The following is a 16,527-nucleotide window of genomic DNA, read 5'->3' on the forward strand; positions in this document are numbered from 1 at the left end:
TTAAACTGCTGTCAGCAAACCATTATTTTGATAAAACATTCTGATAATAAAGTTGGATTTTTACAGTTCAAAACCTTTCACACAAATCAGAAACCAGGAAAAGGTTTATATTGATTGGCAGCCTCTTTGAAAGCAATCTGGACAAATAAAAGACTGTTATGCAGCTCAGGTGAAGACACAGTATGCCTGATGACGCAGAGGAATCAGTAACTCAATTTTGTGATAATAAAATTTTCTGCAATTTTTTTGCCAACATATCAAAATTAAACCTCATTCACCTTGCTATCATCTATAGCAAGTTTACTTTAAGGGAGTTATATTCATACATTAGTTATTTGTTTTAGAAAATAAGCACCGGCTGTATTTCTTTAATTGTTGTGTATTACACTGATGCTGCTTGTCTGGTAGAAGGCAGCCATGCTACTGAACTCATGGCTTTTGTAGTCCACAGTCCATCCAAACTGCTGTCCTTGTGGCTTGTGAGACTATGGAAAACACCACTAGTGTTTTCAAGTGAAGTTTAGATGACAAACCTTTTTGTAAAGAAACTGTAAAGTTTAACTGCGGGTCTGCTGATCTACATTTGGCAACCACTGCCCTTACAGGCTGAGGAAGCTGTGACAGCAACGGAGCTGCCACTACTGAGAGAGGTCACCATTCTCCCTCCTGGCAGAGGTGTTACAGGTGATTACAAAATCAGCTGAAGTGTGAAAATGGGACATTCACTACGGAGGAACATGTTGTGTCTGAGAAACTTGCTGAACTCTCCAACTTAAGCCACATTATTTTAACTTTAGAACTTGAGGTTTTCCCCATTTAACTATTGAATGCTTCACAGAATAGTTTGGTTTTGAAGGGATCTTTAAAGTTCTAGTCCACTCTCCTGCAATGAGCGGGGACATCTTCAACTATATCAGGCCTATTAGAGCTGCATCCAACCTAGCCTTAAATGTTTCCAGGGATGGGGCATCTTGCAAGGATGGAGAGAATTGGAGGATTGGATCAAGTGATGTAGGTTTTAAAACTAGCATGAGTTGCTCACTTCTGGTCCCAGCACCAGATTGCTACATGTTTTGCTGGATAAATACAACTCATTGCAAACCTGAAATAATGACTGTTGTAACACCAATTCTTCACAGTTGTCTGGAGACAGTAACTTGGTTTGACTGAAAAAATGAGAGCCAAAGAAGGGGGGTACTGCTATACAGTCATGACTGTATCTTAAGGGGGTACTCTGCAATACATTTTTGTATTTGTCTCCTCACCTCTCCTCGGTGGGATTTAGCTACAATATCAATTTCATTAATGTTCATCATTAGCACTTGGATGTGTATCTGGTATATTACTGTAAAGAAATTCTGTCCTGAATGAGTCCTTCTGAGAAGCTCTGCAGTGGATGAAAGCAAGAGCATTTGGTCAATCATCTAGAAGTACCTGAGAATCATATAGGCAACTTAGATTTGTAAATAATTCCAATCTAGTTTAGTTTTGGTTTAGAAAAATCTGTTTACTCACAAGCCCCTAAAGAGAGACACAGAGGTCCCCAAAGCCTTCTGCCCACTTTTAATATTATTCATAATGATTTCTAGGTGACTTTAACTGGGTTTCCAGCAGAAAATGGAATTTCATATACACTTATTTATACACTTATGAGCTAAAAAGGAAGGAAGCAGGTGAAGGACTGTGTCATGCAGTGAAAACTTACACACACAAGGACCAGCGTTTGGATGGGGAGAAGAGCCCTAAACACTCTCATCTATCCTCTGTCCCAGCTCTATATCTGCACCCATGCACCCAAAACACTGCACAGATTTCTTGATTTCACCAGTAAGGGAAGTGCAGGGGAAGCACGCCTGGGAAGCCAGGAGGAGGAATGAAGGACAATCTCTCCCAGGACTCTCAGGAGTGGGGCATGTACAATCAGCACTGCATCATCAGTTCAAAACCCTACAGTCTGACACAAAGCCAGGATCTGTGGCTGCTTACAGTGGTGCCCATGGCCACTGCTGCCACTGCTGTTCTTGGCCCCACTGCCACCAGTGAGTGGTGCCTGACAAAAGGAACTGTGGAAACGCTTTGCTGTATTCCACCGCAACTGCTGGCCAGTTCCGGAAAGCCGTACTGAAACTGAAATGAGGTAGGAAAATCACTGATCTCCCAACAGCTGCAACTGGCAAAAATCTCCAGTTTATGCCCCTGAATGGTACGACCCAGTAATGTTGTGCAGTGGCATTTGCTCAGCCCTGACTCATAGACAGAAGAATGCCACTGAATGAATCACCAGCAGCATTTTCCGCAGTATCTAACGAGGTAGCTCATCCAAATATTGATCAGTCCCAAGTCTCTCTAGTTTTTGAGATCTGAGATACCATAGTCTATCATGCTATTCACCAGTAAAATTCTGCATTTGGGAAAGGGGGCCTAGAGTGAGAAACCAGGAGATGACCAAACATGGGTTGGTGCATCCTTGGTTGATAGGAGATACCTTCTGCCCACTGTGAAGCTGTAAAAGCTATATGAGCACTGCTGAAATGCAAGAGAAATAGGAACTTAGTAAGTAACTAACAGAGAGCTTTAAGGCAAATTAACAAAACCACTTTATAAAACATCTCATTCTGTTTGGTCCACTGCTGCAGAAGGTCATGAAGCCAAACACTGTGGTAAAATAATTTTGATCCATAATGGCTGAAAGGACAAACATTAAGCAAAGGATAATCACAAATTAGCATTCAGAACACCAGCTGAACATTGCAGGTGCTGAGGGAAGATAGTTGCTCCCTGCATAAGTTCCTAGAAAAGCACGTTTCTCCCCTTTCCTCTCAGATGTTGGACACTACGTACTTCAGCAGCAGGCAGTGCCCACAGTTCTGTTCTGCTCAGCCTCAGTCCTTTGACTTTCACTGTGGTAATGGCTGTATAGGAAAGAGGCAGCCCTTCCTACCTGTCACTCTACCCAGCAAGAGCCCAGTCTGGGCAAGCAGGCTGATTTGATTTGAGTTGCATGTTACAGGAATTACTACTGCAGTAACCACCCAAAACAGTGGAGGAGAAGCCTTACAAGAAGCAGTGCAAATGCATCAGTGAGGTGGCTTTGGTGCCCAGTATCTCCACACAACACACCTCTCCTGTCCCAAGTGACTACTGTAACTGATGGAACCCAAAGTCATGGACTACATGAACTCAAAGGACATGTTATGGACATTTTGTAAGGGTGATCCATTGACTAATGGAATAACATCTGTGTGTTACATCAAATAATGGGAAGAAGAGTGGTGGTTAGTGCAGTTGTATTGAATAACGCGGGGCCTGGGCATAGTGTAAATGGTAGGGAACAAGGAGTGCAACATATGCGGCGTGTGGCTGGGGTAAATTTCTTCACAGTGGCTATGCGAAGGGCTGTGTTTTGGGTTTGCGCTGAAAACAGAGCTGATAATGTAGGGATGGTTTTGTTATTTCTAAGCAGGGCTTACACAACCAAGCCCTGACCCCAGACCCCAGCAGAAAGCTAAGGTCAAGGCCCCGGTCCGGCCGAAGCCCGACCCCACTGACCCCACTGACCCCACTGACCCCACTGACCGCTTCCCGCTCTCCCGCACGCCCCGCCCCCTCCGACCCGACCACGCCCCCGAAGGCCCCGCCCCACGGAAGCCACGCCCACCTGCCATGACCACGCCCCTCCCTCCGGCCGGCGCCCCCGCCCGCCCGCACGGGAGGACTTCGCGCAGGCGCACTGCGCGCTGGTGCCAACTGCCCCCTCGCGGCCCCCCTAGCCCTCCCCAAAGATGGCGGCCGCGCGCCGCTGGGCGAGGCAGTGGTCAGCGCTGAGGCGGTGGGGCGGGGGCGGCGGCGGGAGCGGGGGGCAGTGACAGGTGCGGGGAGGGCAGAGAGGCGGCGGAGCGGCGGCAGCAGGAGCGCAGGTACCTCGAGTGGGCGGGCAAAGGGGTGGGGGAAGCGCCGCCCCTGCCCGAGCTGCGCCATCGGGAACTCCCCCCCGGCGCTCCCCGCCCCGGCGCCGCTGCCCGCTGGCGGCGGAGCGCGGACTGTTAGCCGGGAGAGCCGCGGGGCCATGGCGGTGAGTAGGCGCTGATGGTGAACCGCCGCCTTCCCCTCCGCGGGGCGGCGAGAGGGGTGCGAGGGAACCGGGGCAGCGCCGCTACCTGCCCCCGGTGCCTGAGGAGCGGCGCTCCCCGCCGGGAAGAACCGGGAGCCGGCGCCTCCGACGGAGCCCCGCGAAAGAAACTTTGTGTCTCCCTCCCCTCCGTCGCTCGGAGGTGCCTCTGCCGGCCGGGGCGCGGGGATCCGCCCGCTGTCAGCGCCGGGCTGCGGCGCGGCGGCCGCGGGAGGAGGCGGTGGTTGAGCCGGAGAAAGAAGCAGATGCGGAGCGCGACCAGAACAGCTGAGCCGGCTGTGACAGGCGGGGAGGAGAAGGCAGTGGTGGTGTTCGACACCTCTTTCTCGTTGTTGTTGTTGTTATTGTTGTTGCTCTCCGCCTAAGCCGTAAAGGTTCCCTCGTAACGCCCAGCTAAAGGGATTGAGCTTCTCTATGTAGGTAAAATAATCTTCCCGAAAACACGGTAATCATCTTGCCGACTGCTAGCAGAGGTATTATTCTTTCAGCCAGATTTACTCCCGATTCCCCCCTCCCAGAGTATCGCCCAACCTAAACAGAAACTTTTCGTTGCTTACAGGCAACTTACAAAGTGAAACCAACTAAAAGCAAAAATGAAACTTTTCAGCTGATTTTTATTGTGCGAAGTAAAGAAAATAAGCAGTAGAAACAAGGGAAAATACATTTGGTAGGAGCAAATGTTATAAATGGCACCTCAAGATGTGTTAGTCATTTGTTTAACCCTATCAAAGGCAATTTATTAGCCACCTTGGATGTCAAGTGTTACTCTAGAACATTTCGTGTTATGAAGTAATTTCTGAGAAATGTTATTTGTTTTTAGAATTTAAGTCTGCATTTGATCAAATACATACCTGTTTAGAAATGCCTTAAATTTTCAAGGAGACTTAAAATCTCTAAATTTTTGCTGCTGAGTACTTGGCAGCTTCTGTCTCAGAAGCTGTAGGACCCAGTCCTGCTAAGCTTTCTGCTTAAAAGAAGCTATTTTGTTGTTATGGCAATGGGAAACTTTATGCTTTACACAGCATAGAAATTTAACTGATGTGAATCTGCATCCATAATGTGTTTATTTTCTGTGTTGTGAAATAGCATGAGTCACAGCAAATCAGTGGTCCTTAAAATTCAGAGGATGATCGGTTACATTTTTTCTGCCTCTTTTTCATTTCTTAAGGAAATGGTCTCAAAGAATTACGAAATTTAATCACATGATGAATGGGGAAGTAGCAGGCTGCCAGGTAGGGAGAAAGCTGTACACACATGTGAAAGTCAGGAATATCTGAGGATCTCTAGCACTCAGTGTTGGCAAATTGGATAGAGTTCTTGACAGCCAGTGTCTCTACTAAGCATGAGGGAGCAGGAAGGGTGCTGGTCAAGTTTGAAAACACAGCATCTAGTCTAGATTCACTCTCTGTACATAAGTCATCTTGACACACATGTGTTGAATCTGGGAGTTGTTTTGGCAAACTACACCAGAATGATTTTTCTGGTGACTTTGAGGGGAAAAATTGATGTGCTGTATCAATTCCATTGGGGCGCTGGACACTGATTTTTGGCAGATGAAGCACTGGTTAAGAGAGACACAGATCCTTGTCGTCAGAAAGGCCAGGACTCAGTGATCTGTTGCTTAGGTCACTTGGTCAGGAGGTGAGCAATCTCCTTTGAGCAGAGTCACAGGCTGATTACTGTAGATGATGATAATATTAAAGCAGAATTAGATGAGTGTCTCAGGGGTTTTTTTCAGGGCAAATGGAGCTCTTCTGAGGTTTTTTGCTGTATGACAAGCTCTAGATGTATGAGTTATATGAGGCTCAGGTCATTACACCCAGCACTAAAGTTACCTGATTTCAGTCCATTAAGGACATTTCTGCCTTTTTCAAGTTGGAGTTTCTACTAGTTTGTGAACTTAAAACTCAAAAGCTTTAGATTTTTATAGGCAATGATGTAATGGAGCTGCAGAAACTTGAATTATGATTTGGACTAATAACTCATTTGCTTTGGGCTGTGAGTCCTGTGGATCTTGGGATGCTTTTCTTTGTTATTCTTTGCCTTGTGGCCATTTAATTTTACTTGAATTTGGACCTCCATCGGCTAATTCAGTGTTAAGCTGATCATTTTGGCTCAAGATCTCAAAGAGATCTTTTATAATTATTCTTGCTGCTTTAACTGTTTAACTGAACATGTTTCTGCAGTGTTCTGTCTTAGGACTTAAGGAAAACTCTTAAAGCCTGACTTTAGGAGAGGTTCAATTTTTCATCCTTGTCAGTACTTTCTCATAAATAGCTTTAACATCTAAATGCTTTTAGACGATGCCACAATTTACCCTGCTGGCAGGTCATTTCTGAAATAGCGTATGCTGTTGTACACATGTTGGTCCCTAGAAATATTGAATGCTGGGAAGGTGTTAAGTGCTGGTGTTCTGATTGTCTGTTCATGCCTCTGTCAGTGACAAATCCCGTAACCCAGCCCTGGCCCCCTTTTTGGGTGGATCTGGCAAATATTTAGTCTTGTTCATTCCCAGACAGACAGATACTAGAGGAGACAGTTTTTGTGAGGATGCAGGCCTACTTCCTAGATAGTGTTGTCTGCATCCATCGATGTTCCTTGTCAGTGCCTTCTGAAACCTCAGGAATTCTTATCTTCCTGTAGCAACTTTGTATCTTTTTTTGACCTCCAGCATCTAATTGTCGTGGGGTTTTCTAGTTCAGTCTCTGCCAAAATGTCTACAGATAATGTCATGTTCCATCAGTGCGTTTCAGTTATCTAGAATATGAATTGGATTCTCTCTGTCATAGGTGTCAATAACACTTCTATATTTTATCATGGATTTCTTTGAGACTGTTGGCTTGGGGAAATTCCCAGGCAATTTGTAGTAAAATTCAACTTCACTGCAATTTAGAGTGCATGAGTTGAATTGAGAGCCATTGTTTTTCCTGTAGGACCAAATCTCAGTAGAAATGGATTTGCCTTAGATGGTCAAGTCTTTAGCTTAACTAAGAGATACTGTCTGTATCTCAGGAAAGCGATAATAGTTTGGAATGAGTACACTGCTGCTTTTTCTGTTCAGCAAACATGAACAATGTTTATTTTGCTCATGGGGCCTATGTTTCCTGAGCTACAGAAATGACTGGCTTTTTGCTTGTTCTTTGCCATATACAGTAAACCTTGAGCTTCCTTAATGCTGATGTTCACTTGATGTCAATAGAAAAACACTAGCAGCCTTTTTCTTAATCTTGGCTATTCATGAAGTTTAATGGTTGTGTTTATGTCTAGTAGTATTTTGGATTGTCATCCTGAGGTCCGTATTTTGTAGGGCTGATGAGGCAGCAGGATGTTTAGGAAATGTCTGTAACACTTAATACTATTACATGTTTCTTTCAGGTTGTCATCTTTAATTGTTCCCATTAATTTACATTCGGTTTCAGATAGAACAAATATTTTCGAAGTCATTTTGTTTGCCCCCCAGAAATCTGGTCCCATTCCAGCTGCTGTCACACTCTTGAGCCTGTAACCACTGAAAATCTGCAGACTTTTTGTTAACCTGTCAGAGATGACTTTAATGAAATGTAAATTAAGATAGAATTTGTTATGCTCTTTTGTCAATAATTAAATAGAAATTTTCTATTTAAAGCTGTTCCTTTCATGGTGGACTCTTGATGTACTCTCTTGTTAGGTTATGCACCTTTTCTTGGTTGTGTTGATGATCTGTTTTGGTTACAACACATGCTGCAGAAACTGTTGCTCTTCACTTTGATGGCTCAGTTGTGTAGAGGACTGTGTTATTGCTCTTCTTGGATGTATTGATTTAGAAGGCTTTTGTAGTCAGAATTGCAGTACCTCAGGAACAGAGTATCCTTTTATTTTCTAAATTCTGTATTAAAACTTTAGCACCATGCTCATTAGTGATGATTTCACAGCACATTTCAAAGTGAGTTAGACTGGACATGCTTAGCGCTCTTTGTTCATGGCTCCAAGTAAACTTTCACTGTTTATATCTAGGCAAGCACATTTGTTGGCTTCAATCTCACTAGACCTACCAATGTATCTATCAGTTTGCTTAACAGAATTTATATTTTTGTCTCCCTTTAAGTTTTTACTTTTTCAGGATATGTGGACCTTCTGCTCACGCTGCTCTGCAGTCAAAACATCACTTATGTTAACATTGGTACCCTCTCTTTCAGTTTAGTACCTTGGGTGTCAAACACCATCCCAACAGCAGTTTGCAGAACAGGAGCACTGAATATGCCTATACTGTACCTCCTCCCAACTTTGCTGCCAGAGTTGTTCCAAAGCATTTAGGACAGATGAAAAGATATGCTGCAAAATTCTGCTTTTAAAGACAGTGGAAAAATATTGTACCTTATTATATATTTAATTACTTGGGGCATAGCAAGTTGTCAAAGATGAAATTATCTGCAAGTTTGCAATCCCAGTTTGACCAGAAGAGGTAGTTTTTATTAGCCATTAATAAGAGGAGCACAGCACTTTCTAAGATGTAATAAATGTCTTTAACAAGGTCCAAAAGTATTTGTACTTTGACAGGTATGGATAGATAGTAACTTTATTCTGTAACTGGGAGTGAAAAGGAATACGCAGGGCACGAATGTTAACTTTACCTTCTGCATAACAGTTCTTTTTGAATTTGCTTTGGGTTTTTTGTACCTTGGTTGAATTTAAATCTGTGAAGCTCAGCTCTTATTTGCTTTTGATTTTGAATAGCTTGAAGTGAAAATGCACTTAGCAAACCTAGAGCTTTACTGTTACCGGCAGTAAAAAGTAAAAAAACTCTGTAGTTTACAAGTGTAAATACTCCCTTGTAAATGGGATAGAGTTTCCCCAGTGTATAGACCCAGTGTCTGTGGTATACAGGATCCTACAAGTATGGGCTGCTGCCCAGCTGTTGTCTCATTTGCCCTTGCTAACATAGTATACTCTATACCATATTTTACTCCTTTGATTATAAAATAAATCCTTCTTTTCTAACTTCCAGTTTTTAAACTGCAGGGTTTTGTTTTTCATAGTTTGTTGTCCTTTTAACTGGAAGAACTGTATCTACTAGATGACTTCACAGAAGGAAATTGAGACAACAGAATGGCAAGTGGACTAATTTTACTCTGTGGTAGAGGAACACATTTTAGGTAGAGATAGCAAATCAGGTAGTAATGAGCTGAAAAAAGTGTGCATGGAGCTGGAAACTTATTTGTAAGCAAAAGGATAAGAAGGTTCAGCACAAACTTTGGTGACCTGCAATGCCTTGGCAATGAGAGGGGGCCATGACTATAACTATGCATTAATATTTCAAAATACATATTGGTAGGCTGTTAGGGGACTTTCTACAGTAAGAATAAATGTCATAAAACACAAGAGTTACCACACCTCTGAAAATCTTGTAGAGTCTATTAAATGTAAATGGGGAAGATGACACTGTAAGACAAGTGTTTACCCGTTTAGTCTAGTATGAAAGTGGATTGAAGATGTTGAAATGGAGTACTAAGAAGTTAGGACTAAAAGAAGCTGTGGAAGTGAGTAGTGACTGTTGGCAATGTTAAGTCTTAGATGCAGCTGAAATTTATATTGTTTTAATTTGTTCAGGTTTGCTAATAACTTGTCTGCCCCCATTTAAGAATATTAGTATATATGCACATTCCACTCAGTGGTGGCATTTCAATGGTGAGGATAAGTTACCATAAATCAAGCAATAGATCTTGAAAGTACCCCAGTACATTTAAGTATGTACATCATGGCAATACAGCTCAAAAAAAATCAGTTTCTGACTTTGTGACTGTATTGTTGTTATAACAAATAGATAGCTTTTCAGTGTTGCAACTTCATACGGAAAACAGGAAGCTGAGAGCAGCTTTGTCCTCTTGACTTGATTGGGCAATCAAACTAGTTGGTCCCACAGTGCTTTGATTAACTAAAATTTTTCTAGGAGGGTGGTGTAGAACTTGGGAGAAGGGAGAATATCATTTGAGAAACCCACTCTCGTTTTGCTGGTCTTCACCTTCAGTAGCTGCAGACACTCCTCCACTGGAGAGCTCTTGCATGAGGAGCTCGTTCAGACTTCACGAGTTGCATTCAGGTTGAGATGCTGATTGACTGTTCTGCTTTTTTTTATTTTTTCTATGGGGTACAAGTAACTGCTTCAGTACCATTGTGGCTGAGTTCTAATGCACTATTAGGAAAGTGAAGCACCTAGCAGGGTGCCTCTTGACCTTTCTTACTATCATAGTCTGTAACTTCATGAATGTGGTGCATTGAGACTGGCAGAAGCAGTTCCTCTTGAAGCACTTCCTCTCTGTTTATTCCTACACGTGGCATCCGTTTGTTTATTTGCAAAAATGAAATTGACCAGGAAACTTCTGTGTTAAAACTGACAAATTCTTATATGACTAATTTTAAATTGCATCTGTTTGTTGACCACTTGCTGGCAGTGGTGGAAGTGGGATCTGCTAGAATGATTTAGCAGAACTGATTTAGAGCAGTTTAAATTCTTGATAATAGAATTCGCGTCAAATGTGTTTGTTAGGCCTCAAAAGACCTTCTTTTTTGGTGAATTTTTACTCTTGGGAAGTAGTTTTCATATGTCTGTCTTGATTTGTCATGTTCTGTTCTGTTGTCCTGTTCCTTATGGAAGCAGAGATCTGCAGCTTTTCCAAAAGAATCAGTGGAGAGAAATTTTAAAGTCTTAGATTTGTAGCCTCATTGATCCTACGTCACCTTACATTTGGATAGCGCAGTTTTCATTTTTCAGAATGGGCAGGAAAAAGCTGTTTCATACGAGTTTTTTAGGAGCTGCTCATTCTGCTTGAGTCATGCACTCTTTGTAGCTCCAATACCAGCAGCTGTCTCTGCAATAAATTTATCTCACTGACCAGGTGCAGGCATTAATAAAAATATATCCATGTTTTTAGTTTGCGCTAAAGGTATCATGTGAAAAATTGTTTTGGAAATTTGTACTTGCTACTCATAACCTCTGAGAAAAGGGAGTCAATAACAAATGAGGAAGTAGCTTGATTCTTGGCATTGAATTTGCTTGTTTTCTCAAAAACTAAGCATGTTATTAAACAGAAATGAAGGCAAGAGTAATAGTTAAGTGGGAAAGGCCAAGTTGGTTTTGAAGCCATGTGATTTTCAGAAAACAAACTGAAGGAAATCCAGTCCTGGCAGAAGCTTAGAAGAATCTAGTTTGGCTGGTATAAAAGTAAAACTAGGAGGGTTTAAGGAAATTCTTGAGAGTTACAAAAGTGTAAAACAAAACGTAGTTTAGATCAACGTAGCATAAATAAAGAATTGTGTTGTAGATCTTTTACAAGTGGTGCAAAAAATACACTATGCAGTTCATTCTCCTCATTTCTTCTTGAGGATGATTCCTGTGAGTATCTAAATGGAAGTTGTTCTCCAAGACAAAGCAGGTCACAGTATTGCAGCCTGTGTGTGTCAGTGCATTGGATTAAGGTACCTGCTAAAGACTTGGCATAGGTTTGCACCCGACTGTTGACAGTTTGCTCATTGATTGTAAAATGCACACTATCAAATTAGTTCCAAATAAAATTAACAGATTAATTCCAATTTGTGTTAGGTTTGCACTTACCACTTACTAAAAGCTACAGAACCAGTTTAGACTTCTTTGAAGGTATAAGAGGGAGGGGTAAATAGGTGGGAAGTACTGAATTCTTCATAGGCAACAGCTTCAAGTTATATGTACTTCATCCAGATAAGGTTTGTGGATGTTTTTTTATAATACAATAATAACAACAACATTTAAAACCAGAATGTGGTGTTTTGAAGTAGTCTTGGTTGCACTGGTCTTGCTGTGTACAGTCAAGCGTTCAGCACTTGTACTGGGCAAGCTGAGGTACTAAATGTCCATGAACATATTGTGCCTTTATGGATGACTGGTTTATCACTGTCTAGTTTTTCCTCTATGCAGTCTTCACCTTCAAAAGTTTAGTTTCCTGCATCAGCTACTATTAAAAACTTAGCCTCTTTGGCTCAGATTCAAAAACTGCTGGCTCATAAATACAAATGCATTAAACTTGAACAGCTGGGGTATTTCCAATTATCTACTATGCATTCTCATATAGGTTATAGTACCCATGGCATGAATGCATGAACTGCATTTGAAACTGCTCCTAAATCATTGTGCTTTAGAGTCTGGAGTATGAAGGTAACCTGAAATAAGTATTAATTTACTGTAGCGCACTAAACTCCTGCAGTGCTAAGGCTTGCTGTTGTAGGGCTTGGCCATTCTCGCTCTGAGTAGAGCGGGTGGTGATGATTGGGCATGAGTTAGATCTGGTAACTGTTTGGCTGTTGACATGCAACTTGAATTTGCTCAGCAGTCAGTATTTACTTCATAAGAGTACTGCATTAATTTTACACTTTTTAGTGTTCACCTTCTGGTGGTAACATAGTTTGAACAGAGTTGTGTATTGTGTTTCTCAGACTTTGAGAATTACGTTGAGTGAGTGTCTGTGACAACGCTTGAAGTATTTCCATAGTCATGGTAGATGTTGTAGATTCTTCTTTTTTGATAGGAACTTCCAGTGCTTATTAAAACCTTTTGCGTATCTTCACTCTTAAGTGACTGTCAGACTTTGTTGATTTAGTTCATGAAACGATACTATTTTTATAATTTTCCTGTATTGCCTATCTGTGACTTTAGTATTATGACCAGCACTGAAGGGAATAGTCATTTCATTTTCAACGTACTTAAAAGGAGATTGACAAATTAGTGAAGGAGAAATGTTCCACAGAACACCTTTCTTCTAACAAAAAATAACCCTTCTCTGTTCCGTTGAAAAATATTTTATCAAGTGTCCCAGGAAAATATTTCTAAAACAGGAAAAATACTTTATCAGGAGCAAAGTGTATATTTTAAATAAATTGCATATTAATTGAAATAATTAGTTCAGAACTGAAAAAGAAAAGCTGATTTACTGTAATTGCCACATCTGAAACTCTTTGACTGGAAAATGTGGTAAATGTACAGGGAGGGGGAGAAATTAAAATCCTTCTGCTCAGTTCTGATTCTTAAAAACAAACACAAAACTCTTCAGCATGCTTCATGACTTTAATAGCTCAGCTACAACCTTATGGATCTCTGGGTAATTATATTCTAATACATTTCTACACCAGCTGCATCACTCTATCTGAGCTTTTTCCAGTAGTGCATTAAGTGATATTACTAACATCTGTTGTATATTGTTCTTTCAACTTCACCCTTGGGCTGCGTTGGAATACTAAAGAATTTTCCTCATTTTAGCATATTTGTACATCTTGGGCACTTCTATTTGTCCACTCTTGTCTCGTAAGTTCTGAACTGGATGGCTGATTTGACAGATTGGAAGGAATTAGTAATTTTTACAAGTATCTCCTGCCTGACAACTTCAGACATTTTAAGGACTGTAGAATATAATAAAGAATAAATTTATCTCACAGTAGGCACCAAAGAATGGACATGGTGTGTGTTTACTTATAAATGTCTCAATCACAGGAAAAGTTTAAATAGTAGCTTGCATCTTCTTGAAAAGAAGAGTCAGATGTGAGGCTCCAATCTATATAAAATAGGGCTTTTTTGCTTCAGCCATTTGAAAGATGTTTGTTTTTCAAGTGCATCTGCTGTCTTCATGTTGGAGAAGGCAGAATCAAAGCATTTCATGCATTAGGATTGGGTGATGCAAAACCTAAGAAGTGTTGTCCCCTGTTCAGAGAAGCTTTCCTTTCTTACTGGAAGTTATCTGGACTGGAGGATGGGGCTTGCCTGTGGTTCCTGGGGGAACATAGCTGCATGAAGACCCAGGTGAATAAGGAATGCATACCTGCTCTGCTGTGCTGAACCCACTGGGAAAACACAGCTTACGGCAACCTTGAATTGGCAGCTGTAATATGATACTGGTTGAAGCATGTATGAAACTGCAGTACTGACAAAGAAATCATAGAAAAGCCCTGGTTTTTTTTACTTCTTGTGTAAGAGCAATATGCAGTTTGGAAACATTTAATATTGATTTCATTAAGCCCGTTTCTTACATTGCACCCTTCTATGTCAAATGCTTTTGTTTTGTCCCTGCTTAAACTTCTGTCCTTGTGTTGTATAGAATCAAGGCTCTTGTGAACAGCTGTCTGGAGTAATAAAAGTTTGTGTCTGTTGTTCACTAGATTTGACAGAATAAGGATGTGAAAGAGTATTAAGTTGCTGTAAGCATTGTGATGATAAGTAGGTAGGTAGAGAAGCAGTACTCTGTAAATTATAAACCCAAAGAGAAAAATAATGCAAGTTTCTCCTTCAGTAGGCACCAGCAGTACCACTGTGGAGTGTGGCCTTGTAAATCCTCTACTTGTGGGAAAATCAATTAATTATATTTTGTATCAAACTCAGTAACCAGAAGCAGTGAATCTCTAGGAAAGGAGTGGTCCATATGTTTTTCTTGTACACAGCACTGTTATTAGCTATCACTACATTTGTCGTAGTAGTGCCTACATCCCAGCTGAACTGGAAAGCCTGTTTGTGTAGGATGTTTAATGCAGAAATGTAACTTTTTAATTTGTAAGTATCCTCTAATGCAGCCTTCCTCTTCTTCTTAGGAGAAAGGCCAGATTATAAAGCAGTTCTGTTGTGGAGAGAATTATGGGTATGTCTTCCAAAGTTTGAGTCTTAAGTGTCCAAGTTTGAGTTTTGATTACCATTGTCATTGCTGCTTTGAAGTTTTAATTGAGAATCTGACAGCTTTTAAGAGCTTGGAGGCAAACTATGGTCCCCTCTCTGGGTTCTGATCTACTGTAAACCATTTAACTTCGGCATTATGTGTTGTATTTTGTTTGACAGATATTCTGAAATTCATAAGAGAATTCTGCTTGACAGGGCCTTTGGAGATTGCCTTCTTCAGCCCTTTGTTAGGACCTTGCCATGGTCAGGTTTTGATTTTCTAGAGCACTGGTCTCCAAATGTTTTGATCATGCACTCCGTAAGTAAAGATGTTTGACTGTGCACCTCCAATGTATGTAATCTTTTTAATTATATGCATATGCTACTCTCTTAATTTATGTATACTCTAAAGCATACTCAAAAATTTAAAAAAAGGATAAGATAGAGATGAAAACCACTATTTAAAAGGGGGCTTTTTTCAGTAACAAAAAATATTTTCTTCTCACATGCCAAGAGTTTGACTTGTGCTGGGGTGTGTTTACCCCTCTTTGGAGACTACTGATCTACAGGATTAAGAATTTTGCAGCCTCTCAGGGCAATGTATGCCAGTGCTACATCACTCTCATTGTCAAGATACCATTTTTTTATCTTTATGAACAGACAGAATTTCCAGTGGTGCAGTGCATGCCCATCACAGAATCATAGAATATGCTGAGTTGGAAGGCACCTGTCATGATCATGGAGTCCAACTCTTGGCGCTGCCCAGGACACCCCAGGAGTCATGCCTTGTGTCTGGGAGCGTTGTCCAAACACTTGTACTTTTGCAACACACAACAGGAAGAGTTTGCTTTAAGGCTCTCAACAAGCATCCTTCAGGTAGTGGTATCCAGCTAGCAGGTGACCCCTGGCTACTCTAGTGCTCTTAGCTTCTCCTTGTCTTTCATGGGCCTAAGCCCAGGAACAATCTTTGCAGCATCTCTCTTATACTGGGAGGAGGAGGTGGCTGAGAAGAGAAAAATGAACGCGGTATTCCAGATTCCACCTTATTACCACTGAGTAGCAGGGAATAATTGCCTCCCTCAGCCCATTGGCTGTACTTCTCTGCTAATACGGCCCCATATGCCTTCCTTGCTACGGGACACATGCTGCTGACTCATGTTGTTTTACCTTGGAGATCCAGCTGATATAATGCTGATGTGTTTTTCAGAGACTATCCTTAAGATCAGCTGCTAGTCTCTTGGAGAGGGAAGTGCTGATCCTTTGCATGTGCAGAGGAAATGTACTGAATGCACTGCCCAATGATCTCAGCCTTACAACACTCCTTAACCCTTAGTGAACAACTGACTTGAGTAAAAAGCAGCGTTCTGTTGTGCTTTACAGCCTGAGGGTAATGCCACAGAAACATTAAAGGATCAAATCTGAAGGCATTTAAGGATTGACTCAGTTAAATTGTCATTACAGTTCAGGAAGACAAACTTGCTTACTGGAGTGTGGGTTGGAACACAGTTCTTGAGCTTTAACATCATTTAGCCTTTTGCCTTGTTAGTGTAATTCATTCCTTAAAGGTTCCTCAGGCATAAGCCCTGGAGTCTGAACAAATCACATCCAGTAAGTTTAGATACCCTCACTTTGTTTCAGCTTTAAAAGGCTTCAGAAAACTCTTTCAAGGTACTTTCAAATTCCTATGATAATAGGGAAAATTAATAGCAGTTCAGGTGGGGGTAGTGGGCAATAGGTTGTTTATAGTGTAAGTCTT

General features: G+C 41.4%; 1 protein-coding gene across 3 annotated transcripts in view; it reads left to right on the forward strand.

Annotated features, from left to right (window-relative positions):
* The first annotated feature begins 3,838 nt into the window (after positions 1–3,838).
* Positions 3,839–16,527, forward strand: part of FNDC3A (fibronectin type III domain containing 3A) — a 112,525-nt gene continuing 99,836 nt past the window's right edge. Inside the window, exon 1 of one of the 3 annotated variants that reach the window (XM_042014070.1) lies at positions 3,839–3,917. The gene's annotated coding sequence lies outside the window, so the exon portion shown is untranslated. Of the gene's footprint in view, positions 3,918–3,977; positions 4,073–4,581; positions 4,603–16,527 lie in introns of those variants that run through there. The other 2 variants (XM_042014069.1, XM_042014071.1) reach the window with 2 other exon arrangements.

The sequence above is a fragment of the Corvus kubaryi genome, unplaced genomic scaffold (genome assembly GCF_017639235.1).
Source record: "Corvus kubaryi isolate FWS band 111438036 unplaced genomic scaffold, C.kubaryi_AGA036_p1.0 split1-65, whole genome shotgun sequence".
Classification (NCBI taxonomy): domain Eukaryota; kingdom Metazoa; phylum Chordata; class Aves; order Passeriformes; family Corvidae; genus Corvus; species Corvus kubaryi.